At 36.5% G+C, this 20,619-nt stretch overlaps 1 long non-coding RNA gene across 1 annotated transcript in view; it reads left to right on the top strand.

Moving 5' to 3' along the window:
* Positions 1-20,074, top strand: part of LOC142761248 (uncharacterized) — a 90,129-nt gene extending 70,055 nt beyond the window's left edge. Inside the window, exon 3 of the long non-coding RNA XR_012883580.1 lies at positions 19,696-20,074. This is a non-coding gene — a long non-coding RNA (uncharacterized LOC142761248). The remainder of the gene's footprint in view (positions 1-19,695) is intronic.
* Positions 20,075-20,619: the final 545 nt, after the last annotated feature.

The raw sequence follows: 20,619 nt of genomic DNA, 5'->3' as shown, positions 1-20,619 counted from the left end.
TTAGATGGGGAATGGTGTGTGTTGTTTTGAATGTAGAAATTGTGTCATTAGTCAGAAAAAAGTACATCAAATCTTTAAGTCTTGGGGAAACCAAGTACCTGTGGGCAATCAGAGCTCTATGGGAAATGGTGGCTCCTATAGGTGAAAGCAACAGATGTGTGTATCTTCCTACTCTTTCTGACCACTGACTGTCTCTAATGTTTTTATTTGTACAAGGGGGTGTTATGTTTCATAGGACAAATTAGGATGAGACAAATATTCTATAGGTTATGTGTAATGATGTGGAGGGTGTAATTTCTGGGGGGATGGATTGGGAATAGTGGGTTATGTTAGGAATTTAAGAATTGTGTCATTAGTCAGAAAAAAGTAGATCAAATCTTTAAGTCCTGGGGGCAACCAGTAGCAGTTCCCATGCCTCGATGGATATGCGTCTACTGTGATGAATGGAACCCCTCTCAAGTTGACATATGCGTCCATTGTGGTTGTCAGGAAGGAATAAGATAATTAGGGATCTGTTTTTTTTTTGGCAGGAACACCCCACTCTTAGGTAAATGATTTATAGATGATCTGTGGGAAAGGATCTCAAGGCAAGTTTGATGATCCCACTGTTTATATGGCTACCCGTATAATCCGTGATATACCACAGTTTCGGCTGTAACTCATGATAGGTAGATTCCCCAATCTAATGGCCACTATACTAGTTTAGGAAGGGATAGGAGGATCCAAGTTTTCACCTTCAGAGGATATCGGGTCCCATAGGGCTAGAATCGTTGGATGCTATTAGAGTAAATTGGATAAATTGTATAAATTATCAAAAAAACGGCATTATATTCAATTAGATATGTATGAGATATGTATAAGATATGTTTTAAGATTTCCATTCCCTTTCCCCATCATTTGAATACATGGAATTAAGATGACGTCATCTAGCAATCCAAACTAATAAATAGTTGATGTGTTTGAAAGGATTCTAAGAAGAAAGTCATTACCTTATATAGAAGTATTTTTGAATGCATGCATTTGTATACATGGCATTGGTTAATGTGTGTTAAGTGAAAGCGTGAACCTATAAATAAAGGCTCCGTTCACAGCCATTTTAGATTTCTGTACATCAAACCATTGTATGTGAAATCTCTGCCGATCTGTCATTTTTGTGAATTTGATTGAATCCTGGACAAATTCTGTTATCAACAAAAGGAACTTAAGGTTGATGGAGATCACTCTAACACTTCCGTTTTCTTCTGTCCACTGACTGTTTTTAATGTTTACATTTGTACAGGGGTGTTATGTTTAATAGGACAAATTAGGATGTGACAAATATTCTATAGATTGTGAGTAATGATCTGGATGGTGTAATTTCTGGGGGGATGGGAATTGTGGGCTATGTTTTGAATGTAGAAGCCAGAAGAAAGTAGATCATATCTTTATGTCTTTGGGGCAACCAAGTACCTGTGGGCAATCAGAGCTCTATGGGAAATGGTGGCTGATATAGGTGAAAACGACAGACATGTGTATCTTCCTATTTTTTCTAACCACTGACTGTTTTTAAAGTTTTTATTTGTACAGGGGGTGTTATGTTTAATAGGACAAATTAGGATGAGAAAAATATTCTATAGGTTATGAGTAATGATGTGGAGGGTGTAATTTCTGGGGGGATGGATTGGGAATAGTGGGTTATGTTAGGAATGTAGAAATTGTGTCATTAGTCAGAAAAAAGTAGATCAAATCTTTAAGTCCTGGGGGCAACCAAGTACTTGTGCACAATCAGAGTTCTATGGAAAATGGTGGCCCCTATAGGTGAAAACAACGGAATTGAGTATACTCCTATTTTTTCTGACCACTGACTGTTATTATGTTTTTTTAAAGGGCTTCCTTATGAAAGGTTATTCATAGAGGAAGAGATATGTAACGTTGGGAGATCATTGTAAGTGCGGATATTTTGCAATATAGGAAATATGGGAATAAATACTATGTTTGATAGGACAAAATGTGGACTAACAAATATTATATCGGCTAAACATGATGTTATAAAGGGTGTAATTTCTGTGGGGCTTGGATGGGGAATGGTGTGTGTTGTTTTGAATGTAGAAATTGTGTCATTAGTCAGAAAAAAGTACATCAAATCTTTAAGTCTTGGGGAAACCAAGTACCTGTTGGCAATCAGAGCTCTATGGGAAATGGTGGCTCCTATAGGTGAAAGCAACAGATGTGTGTATCTTCCTACTCTTTCTGACCACTGACTGTCTCTAATGTTTTTATTTGTACAGGGGGTGTTATGTTTCATAGGACAAATTAGGATGAGACAAATATTCTATAGGTTATGTGTAATGATGTGGAGGGTGTAATTTCTGGGGGGATGGATTGGGAATAGTGGGTTATGTTAGGAATTTAAGAATTGTGTCATTAGTCAGAAAAAAGTAGATCAAATCTTTAAGTCCTGGGGGCAACCAGTAGCAGTTCCCATGCCTCGATGGATATGCGTCTACTGTGATGAATGGAACCCCTCTCAAGTTGACATATGCGTCCATTGTGGTTGTCAGGAAGGAATAAGATAATTAGGGATCTGTTTTTTTTTTGGCAGGAACACCCCACTCTTAGGTAAATGATTTATAGATGATCTGTGGGAAAGGATCTCAAGGCAAGTTTGATGATCCCACTGTTTATATGGCTACCCGTATAATCCGTGATATACCACAGTTTCGGCTGTAACTCATGATAGGTAGATTCCCCAATCTAATGGCCACTATACTAGTTTAGGAAGGGATAGGAGGATCCAAGTTTTCACCTTCAGAGGATATCGGGTCCCATAGGGCTAGAATCGTTGGATGCTATTAGAGTAAATTGGATAAATTGTATAAATTATCAAAAAAACGGCATTATATTCAATTAGATATGTATGAGATATGTATAAGATATGTTTTAAGATTTCCATTCCCTTTCCCCATCATTTGAATACATGGAATTAAGATGACGTCATCTAGCAATCCAAACTAATAAATAGTTGATGTGTTTGAAAGGATTCTAGGAAGAAAGTCATTACCTTATATAGAAGTATTTTTGAATGAATGCATTTGTATACATGGCATTGGTTAATGTGTGTTAAGTGAAAGCTTGAACCCATAAATAAAGGCTCCGTTCACAGCCATTTTAGATTTCTGTACATCAAACCATTGTATGTGAAATCTCTGCCGATCTGTCATTTTTGTGAATTTGATTGAATCCTGGACAAATTCTGTTATCAACAAAAGGAACTTAAGGTTGATGGAGATCACTCTAACACTTCCGTTTTCTTCTGTCCACTGACTGTTTTTAATGTTTACATTTGTACAGGGGTGTTATGTTTAATAGGACAAATTAGGATGTGACAAATATTCTATAGATTGTGAGTAATGATCTGGATGGTGTAATTTCTGGGGGGATGGGAATTGTGGGCTATGTTTTGAAAGTAGAAGCCAGAAGAAAGTAGATCATATCTTTATGTCTTTGGGGCAACCAAGTACCTGTGGGCAATCAGAGCTCTATGGGAAATGGTGGCTGATATAGGTGAAAACGACAGACATGTGTATCTTCCTATTTTTTCTAACCACTGACTGTTTTTAAAGTTTTTATTTGTACAGGGGGTGTTATGTTTAATAGGACAAATTAGGATGAGAAAAATATTCTATAGGTTATGAGTAATGATGTGGAGGGTGTAATTTCTGGGGGGATGGATTGGGAATAGTGGGTTATGTTAGGAATGTAGAAATTGTGTCATTAGTCAGAAAAAAGTAGATCAAATCTTTAAGTCCTGGGGGCAACCAAGTACTTGTGCACAATCAGAGTTCTATGGAAAATGGTGGCCCCTATAGGTGAAAACAACGGAATTGAGTATACTCCTATTTTTTCTGACCACTGACTGTTATTATGTTTTTTTAAAGGGCTTCCTTATGAAAGGTTATTCATAGAGGAAGAGATATGTAACGTTGGGAGATCATTGTAAGTGCGGATATTTTGCAATATAGGAAATATGGGAATAAATACTATGTTTGATAGGACAAAATGTGGACTAACAAATATTATATCGGCTAAACATGATGTTATAAAGGGTGTAATTTCTGTGGGGCTTGGATGGGGAATGGTGTGTGTTGTTTTGAATGTAGAAATTGTGTCATTAGTCAGAAAAAAGTACATCAAATCTTTAAGTCTTGGGGAAACCAAGTACCTGTTGGCAATCAGAGCTCTATGGGAAATGGTGGCTCCTATAGGTGAAAGCAACAGATGTGTGTATCTTCCTACTCTTTCTGACCACTGACTGTCTCTAATGTTTTTATTTGTACAGGGGGTGTTATGTTTCATAGGACAAATTAGGATGAGACAAATATTCTATAGGTTATGTGTAATGATGTGGAGGGTGTAATTTCTGGGGGGATGGATTGGGAATAGTGGGTTATGTTAGGAATTTAAGAATTGTGTCATTAGTCAGAAAAAAGTAGATCAAATCTTTAAGTCCTGGGGGCAACCAGTAGCAGTTCCCATGCCTCGATGGATATGCGTCTACTGTGATGAATGGAACCCCTCTCAAGTTGACATATGCGTCCATTGTGGTTGTCAGGAAGGAATAAGATAATTAGGGATCTGTTTTTTTTTTGGCAGGAACACCCCACTCTTAGGTAAATGATTTATAGATGATCTGTGGGAAAGGATCTCAAGGCAAGTTTGATGATCCCACTGTTTATATGGCTACCCGTATAATCCGTGATATACCACAGTTTCGGCTGTAACTCATGATAGGTAGATTCCCCAATCTAATGGCCACTATACTAGTTTAGGAAGGGATAGGAGGATCCAAGTTTTCACCTTCAGAGGATATCGGGTCCCATAGGGCTAGAATCGTTGGATGCTATTAGAGTAAATTGGATAAATTGTATAAATTATCAAAAAAACGGCATTATATTCAATTAGATATGTATGAGATATGTATAAGATATGTTTTAAGATTTCCATTCCCTTTCCCCATCATTTGAATACATGGAATTAAGATGACGTCATCTAGCAATCCAAACTAATAAATAGTTGATGTGTTTGAAAGGATTCTAGGAAGAAAGTCATTACCTTATATAGAAGTATTTTTGAATGAATGCATTTGTATACATGGCATTGGTTAATGTGTGTTAAGTGAAAGCTTGAACCCATAAATAAAGGCTCCGTTCACAGCCATTTTAGATTTCTGTACATCAAACCATTGTATGTGAAATCTCTGCCGATCTGTCATTTTTGTGAATTTGATTGAATCCTGGACAAATTCTGTTATCAACAAAAGGAACTTAAGGTTGATGGAGATCACTCTAACACTTCCGTTTTCTTCTGTCCACTGACTGTTTTTAATGTTTACATTTGTACAGGGGTGTTATGTTTAATAGGACAAATTAGGATGTGACAAATATTCTATAGATTGTGAGTAATGATCTGGATGGTGTAATTTCTGGGGGGATGGGAATTGTGGGCTATGTTTTGAAAGTAGAAGCCAGAAGAAAGTAGATCATATCTTTATGTCTTTGGGGCAACCAAGTACCTGTGGGCAATCAGAGCTCTATGGGAAATGGTGACTGATATAGGTGAAAACGACAGACATGTGTATCTTCCTATTTTTTCTAACCACTGACTGTTTTTAAAGTTTTTATTTGTACAGGGGGTGTTATGTTTAATAGGACAAATTAGGATGAGAAAAATATTCTATAGGTTATGAGTAATGATGTGGAGGGTGTAATTTCTGGGGGGATGGATTGGGAATAGTGGGTTATGTTAGGAATGTAGAAATTGTGTCATTAGTCAGAAAAAAGTAGATCAAATCTTTAAGTCCTGGGGGCAACCAAGTACTTGTGCACAATCAGAGTTCTATGGAAAATGGTGGCCCCTATAGGTGAAAACAACGGAATTGAGTATACTCCTATTTTTTCTGACCACTGACTGTTATTATGTTTTTTTAAAGGGCTTCCTTATGAAAGGTTATTAATAGAGGAAGAGATATGTAGCGTTGGGAGATCATTGTAAGTGCGGATATTTTGCAATATAGGAAATATGGGAATAAATACTATGTTTGATAGGACAAAATATGGACTAACAAATATTATATCGGCTAAACATGATGTTATAAAGGGTGTAATTTCTGTGGGGCTTGGATGGGGAATGGTGTGTGTTGTTTTGAAAGTAGAAATTGTGTCATTAGTCAGAAAAAAGTACATCAAATCTTTAAGTCTTGGGGAAACCAAGTACCTGTGGGCAATCAGAGCTCTATGGGAAAGGGTGGCTCCTATAGGTGAAAGCAACAGATGTGTGTATCTTCCTACTCTTTCTGACCACTGACTGTCTCTAATGTTTTTATTTGTACAGGGGGTGTTATGTTTCATAGGACAAATTAGGATGAGACAAATATTCTATAGGTTATGTGTAATGATGTGGAGGGTGTAATTTCTGGGGGGATGGATTGGGAATAGTGGGTTATGTTAGGAATTTAGAAATTGTGTCATTAGTCAGAAAAAAGTAGATCAAATCTTTAAGTCCTGGGGGCAACCAGTAGCAGTTCCCATGCCTCGATGGATATGCTTCTACTGTGATGAATGAAACCCCTCTCAAGTTGACATATGCGTCCATTGTGGTTGTCAGGAAGGAATAAGATAATTAGGGATCTGTTTTTTTTGGGCAGGAACACCCCACTCTTAGGTAAATGATTTATAGATGATCTGTGGGAAAGGATCTCAAGGCAAGTTTGATGATCCCACTGTTTATATGACTACCCGTATAATCCGTGATATACCACAGTTTCGGCTGTAACTCATGATAGGTAGATTCCCCAATCTAATGGCCACTATACTAGTTTAGGAAGGGATAGGAGGATCCAAGTTTTCACCTTCAGAGGATATCGGGTCCCATAGGGCTAGAATCGTTGGATGCTATTAGAGTATTTTGGATAAATTGTATAAATTATCAAAAAAACAGCATTATATTCAATTAGATATGTATGAGATATGTATAAGATATGTTTTAAGATTTCCATTCCCTTTCCCCATCATTTGAATACATGGAATTAAGATTACGTCATCTAGCAATCCAAACTAATAAATAGTTGATGTGTTTGAAAGGATTCTAGGAAGAAAGTCATTACCTTATATAGAAATATTTTTGAATGCATGCATTTGTATACATGGCATTGGTTAATGTGTGTTAAGTGAAAGCGTGAACCTATAAATAAAGGCTCCGTTCACAGCCATTTTAGATTTCTGTACATCAAACCATTGTATGTGAAATCTCTGCCGATCTGTCATTTTTGTGAATTTGATTGAATCCTGGACAAATTCTGTTATCAACAAAAGGAACTTAAGGTTGATGGAGATCACTCTAACACTTCCGTTTTCTTCTGTCCACTGACTGTTTTTAATGTTTACATTTGTACAGGGGTGTTATGTTTAATAGGACAAATTAGGATGTGACAAATATTCTATAGATTATGAGTAATGATCTGGATGGTGTAATTTCTGGGGGGATGGGAATTGTGGGCTATGTTTTGAATGTAGAAGCCAGAAGAAAGTAGATCATATCTTTATGTCTTTGGGGCAACCAAGTACCTGTGGGCAATCAGAGCTCTATGGGAAATGGTGGCTGATATAGGTGAAAACGACAGACATGTGTATCTTCCTATTTTTTCTAACCACTGACTGTTTTTAAAGTTTTTATTTGTACAGGGGGTGTTATGTTTAATAGGACAAATTAGGATGAGAAAAATATTCTATAGGTTATGAGTAATGATGTGGAGGGTGTAATTTCTGGGGGGATGGATTGGGAATAGTGGGTTATGTTAGGAATGTAGAAATTGTGTCATTAGTCAGAAAAAAGTAGATCAAATCTTTAAGTCCTGGGGGCAACCAAGTACTTGTGCACAATCAGAGTTCTATGGAAAATGGTGGCCCCTATAGGTGAAAACAACGGAATTGAGTATACTCCTATTTTTTCTGACCACTGACTGTTATTATGTTTTTTTAAAGGGCTTCCTTATGAAAGGTTATTATTAGAGGAAGAGATATGTAGCGTTGGGAGATCATTGTAAGTGCGGATATTTTGCAATATAGGAAATATGGGAATAAATACTATGTTTGATAGGACAAAATATGGACTAACAAATATTATATCGGCTAAACATGATGTTATAAAGGGTGTCATTTCTGTGGGGCTTGGATGGGGAATGGTGTGTGTTGTTTTGAATGTAGAAATTGTGTCATTAGTCAGAAAAAAGTACATCAAATCTTTAAGACTTGGGGAAACCAAGTACCTGTGGGCAATCAGAGCTCTATGGGAAATGGTGGCTCCTATAGGTGAAAAAAACGGAATTGAGTATACTCCTATTTTTTCTGACTCTTCTTATTTGTTTGTTTTTTTAGATTTTATTTTATGAAAGGTTAATAATAGGGGAAGAGATATGTAGCATGGGGAGTTCATTGTAAAAGGGAATATCTTGTTATATAGGAAATATGGAAATAAATATTATGTTTGATAGGACAAAATATAAATTCACAGATATTCCATAGGTTAAACATGATGTTGGGGAGGGCGGAATTTTATTGAGAATTTTTTTTTAAGATTGATGGAGATCACTCTAACCCTTCCTTTTTCTTCTGACCACAAAATGTTTTTAATGTTTACATTTGTATAGGGTGTTATGTTTATTAGGACAAATTAGGATGGGACAAATATTCTATAGCTTATGAGTAATGATCTGGAGGTTGCAAATTCTGAGGGGATGGGAATTGTGGGTTATGTTTTGAATGCAGAAATTGTGCCATTAGCCAGAAGAAAGTAGATCAAATCTTTATGTCTTTGGGGCAACCAAGTACCTGTGGGCAATCAGAGTTCTATGGGAAATGGTGGCTCCTATAGGTGAAAGCAACAGATGTGTGTATCTTCCTACTTTTTCTGGCCACCGACTGTCTCTAATGTTTTTATTTGTACAGGGGGTGTTATGTTTAATAGGACAAATTAGGATGAGACAAATATTCCATAGGTTATGAGTAATGATGTGGAGGGTGTAATATCTGGGGGGATGGATTGGGAATAGTGGGCTATGTTAGGAGTATAGAAATTGTGTCATTAGTCAGAAAAAAGTAGATCAAATCTTTAAGTCCTGGGGGCAACCGAGTACTTGTGCACAATCAGAGCTCTATGAGAAATGGTGGCTCCTATAGGTGAAAACAACGGAATTGAGTATACTCCTATTTTTTCTGACCACTGACTCTTCTTATTTGTTTTTTTTTAGCGTTTATTTTATGAAAGGTTAATAATAGAGGAAGAGATATGTAGCATGGGGAGTTCATTGTAAAAGGGAATATTTTGTTATTCAGGAAATATGGAAAATAAATATTATGTTTGATAGGACAAAATATAAATTCACAGATATTCTATAGGCTAAGCATGACGTTGGGGAGGTCGGAATTTCTGGGGGATGGATGAGGTATTGAGTGTGATGTTTTAAATGTAGAAATTGTGTCATTAGTCAGAAAAAAGTAAATCAAATCTTTAAGTCCTGGGGGCAACCAAGTACTTGTGCACAATCAGAACTCTATGGGAAATGGTGGCGCCTATAGGTGAAAACAACGGAATTGAGTATACTCCTATTTTTTCTGACCACTGACTGTTATGTTTTTTTAGAGGGCTTCTTTATGAAAGGTTATTAATAGAGGAAGAGATATGTAGCGTTGGGAGATCATTGTAAGTGCAGATATTTTGCAATATAGGAAACATGGGAATAACTAATATGTTTGATAGGACAAAATATGGACTAACAAATATTATATCAGCTAAACATGATGTTGTAAAGGGTGTAATTTCTGGGGGGTGGATGGGGAATGGTGTTTGTTGTTTTGAATGTAGAAATTGTGTCATTAGTCAGAAAAAAATAGATCAAATCTTTAAGTCCTAGGGCAACCAAGTACCTGTGGGCAATCAGAGCTCTATGGGAAATGGTGGCTCCTATATGTGAAAGCAACAGATGTGTGTATCTTACTACTTTTTCTGACCACTGACTGTCTCTAATGTTTTTATTTGTACAGGGGGTGTTATGTTTCATAGGACAAATTAGGATGAGACAAATATTCTATAGATTATGTGTAATAATGATGTGGAGGGTGTAATTTCTGGGGGGATGGATTGGGAATAGTGGGTTATGTTAGGAATTTAGAAATTGTGTCATTAGTCAGAAAAAAGTAGATCAAATCTTTAAGTCCTGGGGCAACCAAGTACTTGTGCACAATCAGAGTTCTATGGAAAATGGTGGCCCCTATAGGTGAAAACAACGGAATTGAGTATACTCCTATTTTTTCTGACCACTGACTGTTATTATGTTTTTTTAAAGGGCTTCCTTATGAAAGGTTATTAATAGAGGAAGAGATATGTAGCGTTGGGAGATCATTGTAAGTGCGGATATTTTACAATATAGGAAACATGGGAATAACTACTATGTTTGATAGGACAAAATATGAACTAACAAATATTATATCAGCTAAACCTGATGTTGTAAAGGGTGTAATATCTGGGGGGTGGATGGGGAATGGTGTGTGTTGTTTTGAATGTAGAAATTGTGTCATTAGTCAGAAAAAAGTAGATCAAATCTTTAAGTCCTGGGGCAACCAAGTACCTGTGGGCAATCAGAGCTCTATGGGAAATGGTGGCTCCTGTAGGTGAAAGCAACGAATGTGTGTAAATTACTATTTTTTCTGACCACTGACTGTTTTTAATGTTTTTATTTGTACAGGGGGTGTTATGTTTCATAGGACAAATTAGGATGAGACAAATATTCTATAGATTATGTGTAATAATGATGTGGAGGGTGTATTTTCTGGGGGGATGGATTGGGAATAGTGGGTTATGTTAGGAATTTAGAAATTGTGTCATTAGTCAGAAAAAAGTAGATCAAATCTTTAAGTCCTGGGGGCAACCAAGTACTTGTGCACAATCAGAGTTCTATGGAAATGGTGGCCCCTATAGGTGAAAACAACGGAATTGAGTATACTCCTATTTTTTCTGACCACTGACTGTTATTATGTTTTTTTAAAGGGCTTCCTTATGAAAGGTTATTAATAGAGGAAGAGATATGTAGCGTTGGGAAATCATTGTAAGTGCAGATTTTTTGCAATATAGGAAATATGGGAATAAATACTATGTTTGATAGGACAAAATATGGACTAACAAATATTATATCGGCTAAACATGATGTTATAAAGGGTGTCATTTCTGTGGGGCTTGGATGGGGAATGGTGTGTGTTGTTTTGAATGTAGAAATTGTGTCATTAGTCAGAAAAAAGTAGATCAAATCTTTAAGTCCTGGGGCAACCAAGTACCTGTGGGCAATCAGAGCTCTATGGGAAAGGGTGGCTCCTATAGGTGAAAGCAACAGATGTGTGTATCTTTCTACTTTTTCTGACCACTGACTGTCTCTAATGTTTTTATTTGTACAGGGGGTGTTATGTTTAATAGGACAAATTAGGATGAGACAAATATTCTATAGGTTATGAGTAATGATGTGGAGGGTGTAATATCTGGGGGGATGGATTGGGAATAGTGGGCTATGTTAGGAGTATAGAAATTGTGTCATTAGTCAGAAAAAAGTAGATCAAATCTTTAAGTCCTGGGGGCAACCAAGTACTTGTGCACAATCAGAGCTCTATGAGAAATGGTGGCTCCTATAGGTGAAAACAACGGAATTGAGTATACTCCTATTTTTTCTGACCACTGACTCTTCTTATTTTTTTTTTTTTTAGAGTTTATTTTATGAAAGGTTAATAATAGAGGAAGCGATATGTAGCATGGGGAGTTCATTGTAAAAGGGAATATTTTGTTATATAGGAAATATGGAAAATAAATATTATGTTTGATAGGACAAAATATAAATTCACAGATATTCTATAGGTTAAGCATGATGTTGGGGATGGCGGAATTTCTGGGGGATGGATGAGGTATTGAGTGTGATGTTTTAAATGTAGAAATTGTGTCATTAGTCAGAAAAAAGTAAATCAAATCTTTAAGTCCTGGGGGAATCAAGTACCTGTGGGCAATCAGAGCTCTATGGGAAATGGTGGCTCCTGTAGGTGAAAGCAACGGATGTGTGTATCTTACTATTTTTTCTGACCACTGACTGTTTTTAATGTTTATATTTCTACAGGGGGTGTTATGTTTCATAGGACAAATTAGGATGAGACAAATATTCTATAGGTTATGTGTAATAATGTGGAGGGTGTAATTTCTGGGGGGATGGATTGGGAATAGTGGGTTATGTTAGGAATTTAGAAATTGTGTCATTAGTCAGAAAAAAGTAGATCAAATCTTTAAGTCCTGGGGGCAACCAAGTACTTGTGGGCAATCAGAGCTCTATGGTAAATGTTGGCCCCTATAGGTGAAAACAACGGAATTGAGTATACTCCTATTTTTTCTGACCACTGACTGGTATGTTTTTTTTAGAGGGCTTCCTTATGAAAGGTTATTAATAGAGGAAGAGATATGTAGCGTTGGGAGATCATTGTAAGTGCAGATATTTTGCAATATAGGAAATATGGGAATAAATACTATGTTTGATAGGACAAATTATGGACTAACAAATATTATATCAGCTAACAATGATGTTGTAAAGGGTGTAATTTCTGGGGGGTGGATGGGGAATGGTGTGTGTTGTTTTGAATGTAGAAATTGTGTCATTAGTCAGAAAAAAGTAGATCAAATCTTTAAGTCCTGGGGCAACCATGTACCTGTGGGCAATCAGAGCTCTATGGGAAATGGTGGCTCCTTTAGGTAAGCAACAGATGTGTGTATCTTCCTACTCTTTCTGAACACTGACTGTCTTTATTGTTTTTATTTGTACAGGAGGTGTTATGTTTAATAGGACAAATTAGGATGCGACAAATATTCTATAGGTTATGAGTAATGATGTGGAGTGTGTAATTTCTGGGGGGATGGATTGGGAATAGTGGGTTATGTTAGGAATTTAGAAATTGTGTCATTGGTCAGAAAAATGTAGATCAAATCTTTATGTCCTGCGGCAACCAAGTACCTGTGGGCAATCAGAGCTCTATGGGAAATGTTGGCTTCTATAGGTGAAAACGACGGATGTGTGTATCTTCCTATTTTTCTGACCACTGACTGTTTTTAATGTTTTTATTTCGATAGGGGTGTAATGTTTAATAGGACAAATTAAGATGTGACAAATATTCTATAGGTTATGAGTAATGATGTGGAGGGTGTCATTTCTGGTGGAATGAATGGAGAATTGAGTGTGATGTTTTAAATGTAGAAATTGTGTCAGTCAGAAAAAAGTAGATCAAATCTTTAAGTCCTGGGGCAATCAGGTGAAAACGGCAATCGTGTGTATCTTCCTATTTTTTCTGACCACTGACACTCATTAGGTGTTTTTTTTTAATAAAAGGTTATTAATAGAGGAAGAGATAATTAGCATGGGGAGATCATTGTAAATGGGGATATTTTGTATTATAGGAAATATAAGAATACATATTATGATTTATAGGACAAATATAAATTAACAGATATTCTATAGGTTAAAATAATGTTGGTGAGGGTATTGCACATGATTATGGCCCAATTTGGAGGAGCAGAGATTTTGTTGGCTTATCAGGTAAACCTGTGAAAAATAGTGAAGATTTAGCATCCCTATTCAGAACCTAAAAGCTACCTAAAAAGGCAGCCATTATAAAAGTCCAGGCGCACACAATGAAACAGTCACCTGAGGTCGTAGGTAACCGAATGGCAGATGAGGTTGCCAGAAGGCTTCAGATTATCTAGATTGTAACATGCCATAATCAAAAGACTGTTTGGGCCGGTATGTGCCTGATCCAGTTGGAGATGGGCGTCAAATTTCACGAAAGGAGAAAATACCACCTGTACCCAAAGGGGAGCTATTCCTAATCTTGGAGATAATTATAATCAAAGTGATCCTTCTATATACAGACAGGAAAGATATCATTGCCCCATGGGTAACAAGACTAGTGAACCATGGTGCCTTTTCAATAATTCCCTAAGGTTTGGGGAACTAGCAGATATGATGAAACATCATATGAGTGGCGCCTTTATGTTTCCAAATGATATCTATATATTCTGTGGTCAAATTGCTTATAAATGGATACCCATAGGAGTAGAAGGAACCTGTACATTAGCTAGACTCCAGCTACCCACATGGTTATGCGAAAATAATGATTTTCCTTACAGTAACATACCAAATCATATGTTGTTAAAGAGGGAAGCCAACCCAAGTAAGGCTAAGTCCCTAGTACATGTTTCCTGGCAAGAAAAGTTAGGCCTATCACTTACACTAGTAGGCACATAATATTGAAAATCTTGCTGACATATTACAAAATATGTTTATGATGCTTTAAATATAACTAGCACACTTATAGGTGAAAACGACAGACATGTGTATCTTCCTATTTTTTCTGACCACTGACTGTTTTTAATGTTTTTATTTGTACAGGGGTGTTATGTTTAATAGGACAAATAAGGATGAGACAAATATTCTATAGGTTATGAGTAATGATGTGGAGGGTGTAATTTCTGGGGGGATGGATTGGAAAATGGTAGCTCCTGTAGGTGAAAACGTTGGTCGTATGAATCTTCCTATTTTTTCTGACCACTGACAGTTTGAAAGGTTATTAATAGAGGAAGAGATATGTAGCATGGGGATATCATTGTAAGTGCGTATATTTTTCAATATAGGAAATATGGGAATAAATACTATGTTTGATATCACAAAAGATGGATTAACAAATATTCTATAGGTTAAACATGATTTTGCGGAGGGTGTCATTTCTGGTGGGATAGATGAGGAATTGTATGTGATATTTTGAATGTGGAAATTGTGTCATTAGTCAGAAAAAAGTAGATCAAATCTTTACGTCCTGGGGGAATCAAGTACCTGTGGGCAATTAGAGCTCTATGGGAAATTGTGGCTCCTATAGGTGAAAACGACGGACGTGTGTATCTTCCTATTTTTTCTGACCACTGACACTTAGTGAAACATTAGCAAACCTATTCAGAGCCTAACAGCTACCTAAAAAGGCAGCCATTATAAAAGTCCAGGCGCACACAATGAAACAGTCACCTGAGGTCGTAGGTAACCGAATGGCAGATGAGGTGGCCAGAAGGCTTCAGACTATCTAGGCTGTAACATGCCATATTCAAAAAAATGTTTGGGCCGGTATGTGCATGATCCAGTTGGAGATGTGCGTTAAATTTCACGAAAGGAGAAAATACCACCTATACCCAAAAGGGAGCTATTCCTAATCTTGGGGATAATTATAATCAAAATGATCCTTCTATATACAGACAGGAAAGATACCATTGCCCCATGGGTAACAAGACTAGTGAACCATGGTGCCTTTTCCATAATTCCCTAAGGTTTGGGGAACTGGCAGATTTGATGATACATCATATAAGTGGCATCTATATGCTTCCAAATTATATCTATGTATTATGTGGTCATATTGCCTATAAATGGATACCTATGGGAGCAAAACGAACCTGTACAATTGCTAGACTCCAGCTTCCCACATGGGTATGCGAAAATAATGATTTTCCTTACAGTGACATACCAAATCATATGTTGTTTATGAGGGAAGCCAACCCAAGTAAGGCTAAATCCCTAGTACATGTTTCCTGGCAAGAAAAGTTAGGCCTATCACTCATAATATTGAAAAGCTTGCTGACATATTGCAGAATATGTTTATGATGCTTTAAATATAACTAGCACACTTACCAGTCAGCTTATCTTAGTAACTAATCAGCATGCTTTGGTCCTGGACTATCGGATAACATCCCAAGGCGGTACGTGTCAGATAGTAGGCCCTGCCTGCTGCCATTATATAGAACCCTCTGGACTGTTGCAAGTCAAATGTGATATCAAGGCGAAGAGGGTTAAGGAAGAGTTCAAGAAAGTTAACTCTCAGGGTGACTGGAATTTCATATTGCCCGATTGGCTTAGTTGGCTAACAGCTAACTGGTTTAAGGGAATAGGTGCTTGGTTTTACGGAATATTACATGTAGCTTTGCAGCTATTTATTATAAGAATACCGATTTATCTTATTGTCAAACAAATTTTTATACTGATGACGAAGTCTTGTAATTGTTAGAAAAACCCAACACAGATTAAAGTTCCATGTGTAGAAAAAGGAGTAACATTGGGACATAAAATAACTTCTACATCCTTTCTCCCAGTAGCAGTTCCCATGCCTCGATGGATATGCGTCTACTGTGATGGATAGATCCCCTCTCAAGTTGACATATGTGTCCATTGTGGTGTTGTGAGGAAGGAATCAGATCATTAGGGATAAATTTGTGTGGCCAGGAACACTCCACTCTTAGGTAAATGATTTATAGATGATCTGTGGGAAAGGATCTCAAGGCAAGTTTGATGATCCCACTGTTTATATGGCTACCCGTATAATCCGTGATATACCACAGTTTCGACTATAACTCATGATAGGTAGATTCCCCAACTTAATGGCCACTATACTAGTTTAGGAAGGGATAGGAGGATCCAAGTTTTCACCTTCAGAGAATACCGGGTCCCATAGGGATAGAGTAGTTGGATGCAGTAAATTATTAAAATGATTTGTATAAATTGTTTAAATGATCAAAATAACTGCATTATATTCAATTAGATATGTATGAGATATGTATAAAAAAATGTTTGAACATTTCCATTCCCTTTCCCCATCATTTGAATACATGGAATTAAGATGATGTCATCTAGCAATCAAAACTAATAAATAGTTGATGTGTTTGAAAGGATTCTAGGAAGAAAGTCATTACCTTATATAGAAGTATTTTTGAATGCATGCATTTGTATACATGGCATTGGTTAATGTGTGTTAAGTGAAAGCGTGAACCTATAAATAAAGGATCCGTTCACAGCCATTTCAGATTTCTGTACATCAAACCATTGTATGTGAAATCTCTCTCGATCTGTCATTTTTGTGAATTTGAATTAATCCTGGACAAATTCTGTTATCTAGAAAAGATCACTCTAACACTTCCTATTTTTTCTGACCACTGACTGTCTCTAATGTTTTTATTTGTACAGGGGGTGTTATGTTTAATAGGACAAATTAGGATGTGACAAATATTCTATAGGTTATGAGTAATGATGTGGAGGGTGTAATTTCTGGGAGGATGGATTGGGAATTGTGGGCTATGTTTTGAATGTAGAAATTGTGTCATTAGCCAGAAGATAAGTAGATCAAATCTTTAAGTCCTGGGGGCATCCAAGTACCTGTGAGCAATCAGAGCTATATGGAAAATGGTTGCTCCTATAGGTAAAAACGACGGACATGTGTATCTTCCTATTTTTTCTGACCACTGACTGTTATTATGGTTTTTTTTAGAGGTTTTTTCGTTATGAAAGGTTATTTATTAATAGAGGAAGAGATATGTAGCGTTGGGAGATCATTGTAAGTGCGGATATTTCGCAATATGGGAAATATGGGAATAAGTACTATGTTTGATATGACAAAATATGGATTAACAATTATTCTATAGGTTAAACATGATGTTGGGGAGGGTGTCATTTGTGGTGGGATGGATGGGGAATTGTATGTAATGTTTTGAATGTTGAAATTGTGTCATTAGTCAGAAAAAGTAGTTCAAACTGGCGGCAACCAAGTACATATGACAAAATATGGTTTAACAAATATTCTATAGGTTAAACATGATGTTTCGGAGGGTGTCATTTCTGGTGGGATGGATGGGGAATTATATGTGATGTTTTGAATGTAGAAATTGTGTCATTACTCAGAAAAAAGTAGATCAAATCTTTAAGTCCTGGGGGGAACCAAGTACCTGTGGGCAATCAGAGCTCTATGGGAAATGGCGGCTCCTATATGTGAAAACGACGGACGTGAGTATCTTCCTATTTTTTCTGACCACTGACTGTTTTTAATGTTTTTATTTGTACAGGGGTGTTATGTTTAATAGGACAAATTAGGATGAGACAAATATTCTATAGCTTATGAGTAATGATGTGGAGGGTGTAATTTCTGGTGGAATGGATTGGGAATCGTGGGTTATGTTTTGAATGTAGAAATTGTTTCATTAGTCAGAAAAAAGTAGATCAAATTTTTAAGTTCTGGGCAACCAAGTACCTGTGGGCAATCAGAGCTCTATGGGAAATGGTGGCTCCTGTAGGTGAAAAAGATGGACATGTGTATCTTCCTATTTTTTATGACCACTGATTGTTATTATGGGTTTTTTTTAGTTTGTTTTTTTTATGACAGGAAATTAATAGAGAAAGAGATATGTAGCATGGGGAGTACATTGTAAGTGCGGATATTTAGCAATATAGGAAATGTAGGAATAAATACTATGTTTAATATGACAAAATATTCTATAGGTTGAACATGTTGTTGCGGATGGTGTCGTTTCTAGTGGTATGGATGGGGAATTGTATGTGATGTTTTGAGTGTAAAAATTGTGTCATTAGTCAAAAAAAAGTACATCAAATCTTTAAGTCCTGAGGGCAACCAAGTACCTGTGGGTAATCAGAGCTATATGGAAAATGGTGGCTCCTGTAGGTGAAAACGTTGGTCGTTTGTTATCTTCCTATTTTTTCTGACCACTGACTGTTAATAGGTGTTTATTTAGAGGTTTTTTTTTAATGAAAGGTTATTAAAGGAGAAAGAGATATGTAGCATGGGGAGATCATTGTAAGTGCGGATATTTAGCAATATAGGAAATATGAGAATAAATATTATGTTTGCATAAATATTATGGAAATTGTGTCATTAGTCAGAAAAAGTAAATTAAATCTTTAAGTCCTGGGGCAACCAAGTACCTGTGAGCAATCAGAGCTCTATGTGAAATTGTGGATCCTATAGGTGAAAACGACGGACATGTGTATCTTCCTATTTTTCTGACCACTAACTGTTAATAGTTGTATTTTTGAGAGTCTATTTTATGAAAGGTTATTAATAGAGGAAGAGATATTTACAATATAGGAAATATGGGAATAAATATTATGTTTGATATGACAAAATATGGAATAACAGTGTTATAATGTTGTTGGGGAGGGTGTCATTTTTGGGGGGATGGATGGGAAATTGTGTGTGATGTTTTGAATGTGAAAATTGTGTCATTAGAAAAAAGTCGACCAAATCTTTACGTCCTGCGGGTAACCGAGTACCTGTCGAAAAACAGAGCACTATGGGAAATGGTGACCCCTATAGGTGAAAACGACGGTTGTGTGTATCTGCTTATTTTTTCTGACCACTGACTCTTATTATTATTATATATTGTTTTTTATATGTGTGTTTTCTTTAATAAGAGATTCTTAATGGATAGTGTCATTTCTGTCAGTGAATGGGGAATTGTGTGTAAGCTTAAAATTTGGGAATTGCATCTTTGGTCAGAAAACATAGGTTAAATTTTTTAAGCCTAGGGGACGAAAAAGTACCTGCAAATATAGTTTTACAATGAAGTGTGCTCCTATAAAGTAAAACAATAGCCTTGTTTTTCTGCTAATGTCCTCTGACAACAGATTGCTATTGTCTTTTATTTAAGTGATGTTGTCCATGTTTTAATCTTGTGTTTGTCTCTAAAAACATCTTATTTCGTTACGCTGTTATGTTTATATGATTATGTATGTTTGAACAATATTTTTTGTATCTCTTTTTTTGCGAGCTCTTCCTACGTATGATAGAAGCTGCCACTTGAATCATCTGTTGTTTCAATGAGAGCTGTCATTTGAATTTGAGAGGAGGATAGCGTGGAACAGATCTAAATTCGGATAGTCAAGCAACTGAATGTACATTCAGAAGTATTCGCCGTGTCAAGTTTGCAACCCTTCATAAATACTTTTAGCCAGAGTCGCTATAAAAATATTCCTCAACATGTGCTGTCTACTGGAATAAAGATGATCATAATTTTAAATCTAGAAATGCATATGGCTTACTCTTGTATAACTGGTTAGTATTGCCTTTATTGGCATTAATTGCTATGGTACAATCTTCATATTTTGTAAGTACAATAAAGAAGAAGAAGTGGGGTTTGGTATTTTTAATCTGGTCTTTTTTTCCGTGGTTCTTTACCTGAAGGTTGCACCAAATTCAGAGATGGGATTTTCTGAAAGGATTATGACTTCCAAGGAATTTCGTTCACTGTGGGCAGTCGTAGCTATGAGTGTGAGGAGAACAAGTGCCTTTGAGAAGGACGCCAAGACGGAGCAATGGAGCACTGTGTACTAAGTGTGGAGGAGACCCTGGATATACTAGTCCTTCTCAATGAATTATAATATAATCAAAAAGTTAATTTATTTCAGTAATTCAATTCAAAAAGTGAAACTCATATATTATATAGATTTATTACACACAGAGTGATCTTTTTCCAGCAATTTTTTTATTTTAATGTTGAAGGTTATGGCTAACAGTTAGGGTATGTTCACACAGCTTATTTTCTGACGTTTTTCGGGCCGTAAATGGCCGAAAAACAGCAGAGAGATCGGAAGCAGAACGCCTCCAAACATCCGCCCATTGATTTCAATGGGAAATACAGCGTTCTGTTCCGACGGGGCGTATTTTTACGCTACTGTTTTTAAAAATGGCCGCG

The sequence above is a fragment of the Rhinoderma darwinii genome, chromosome 4 (assembly GCF_050947455.1).
Source record: "Rhinoderma darwinii isolate aRhiDar2 chromosome 4, aRhiDar2.hap1, whole genome shotgun sequence".
NCBI classification, from domain to species: Eukaryota; Metazoa; Chordata; class Amphibia; order Anura; family Rhinodermatidae; genus Rhinoderma; species Rhinoderma darwinii.
Note: the sequence above shows the minus strand (reverse complement) of the source record. Positions and strands in the feature narration are given on the sequence as shown.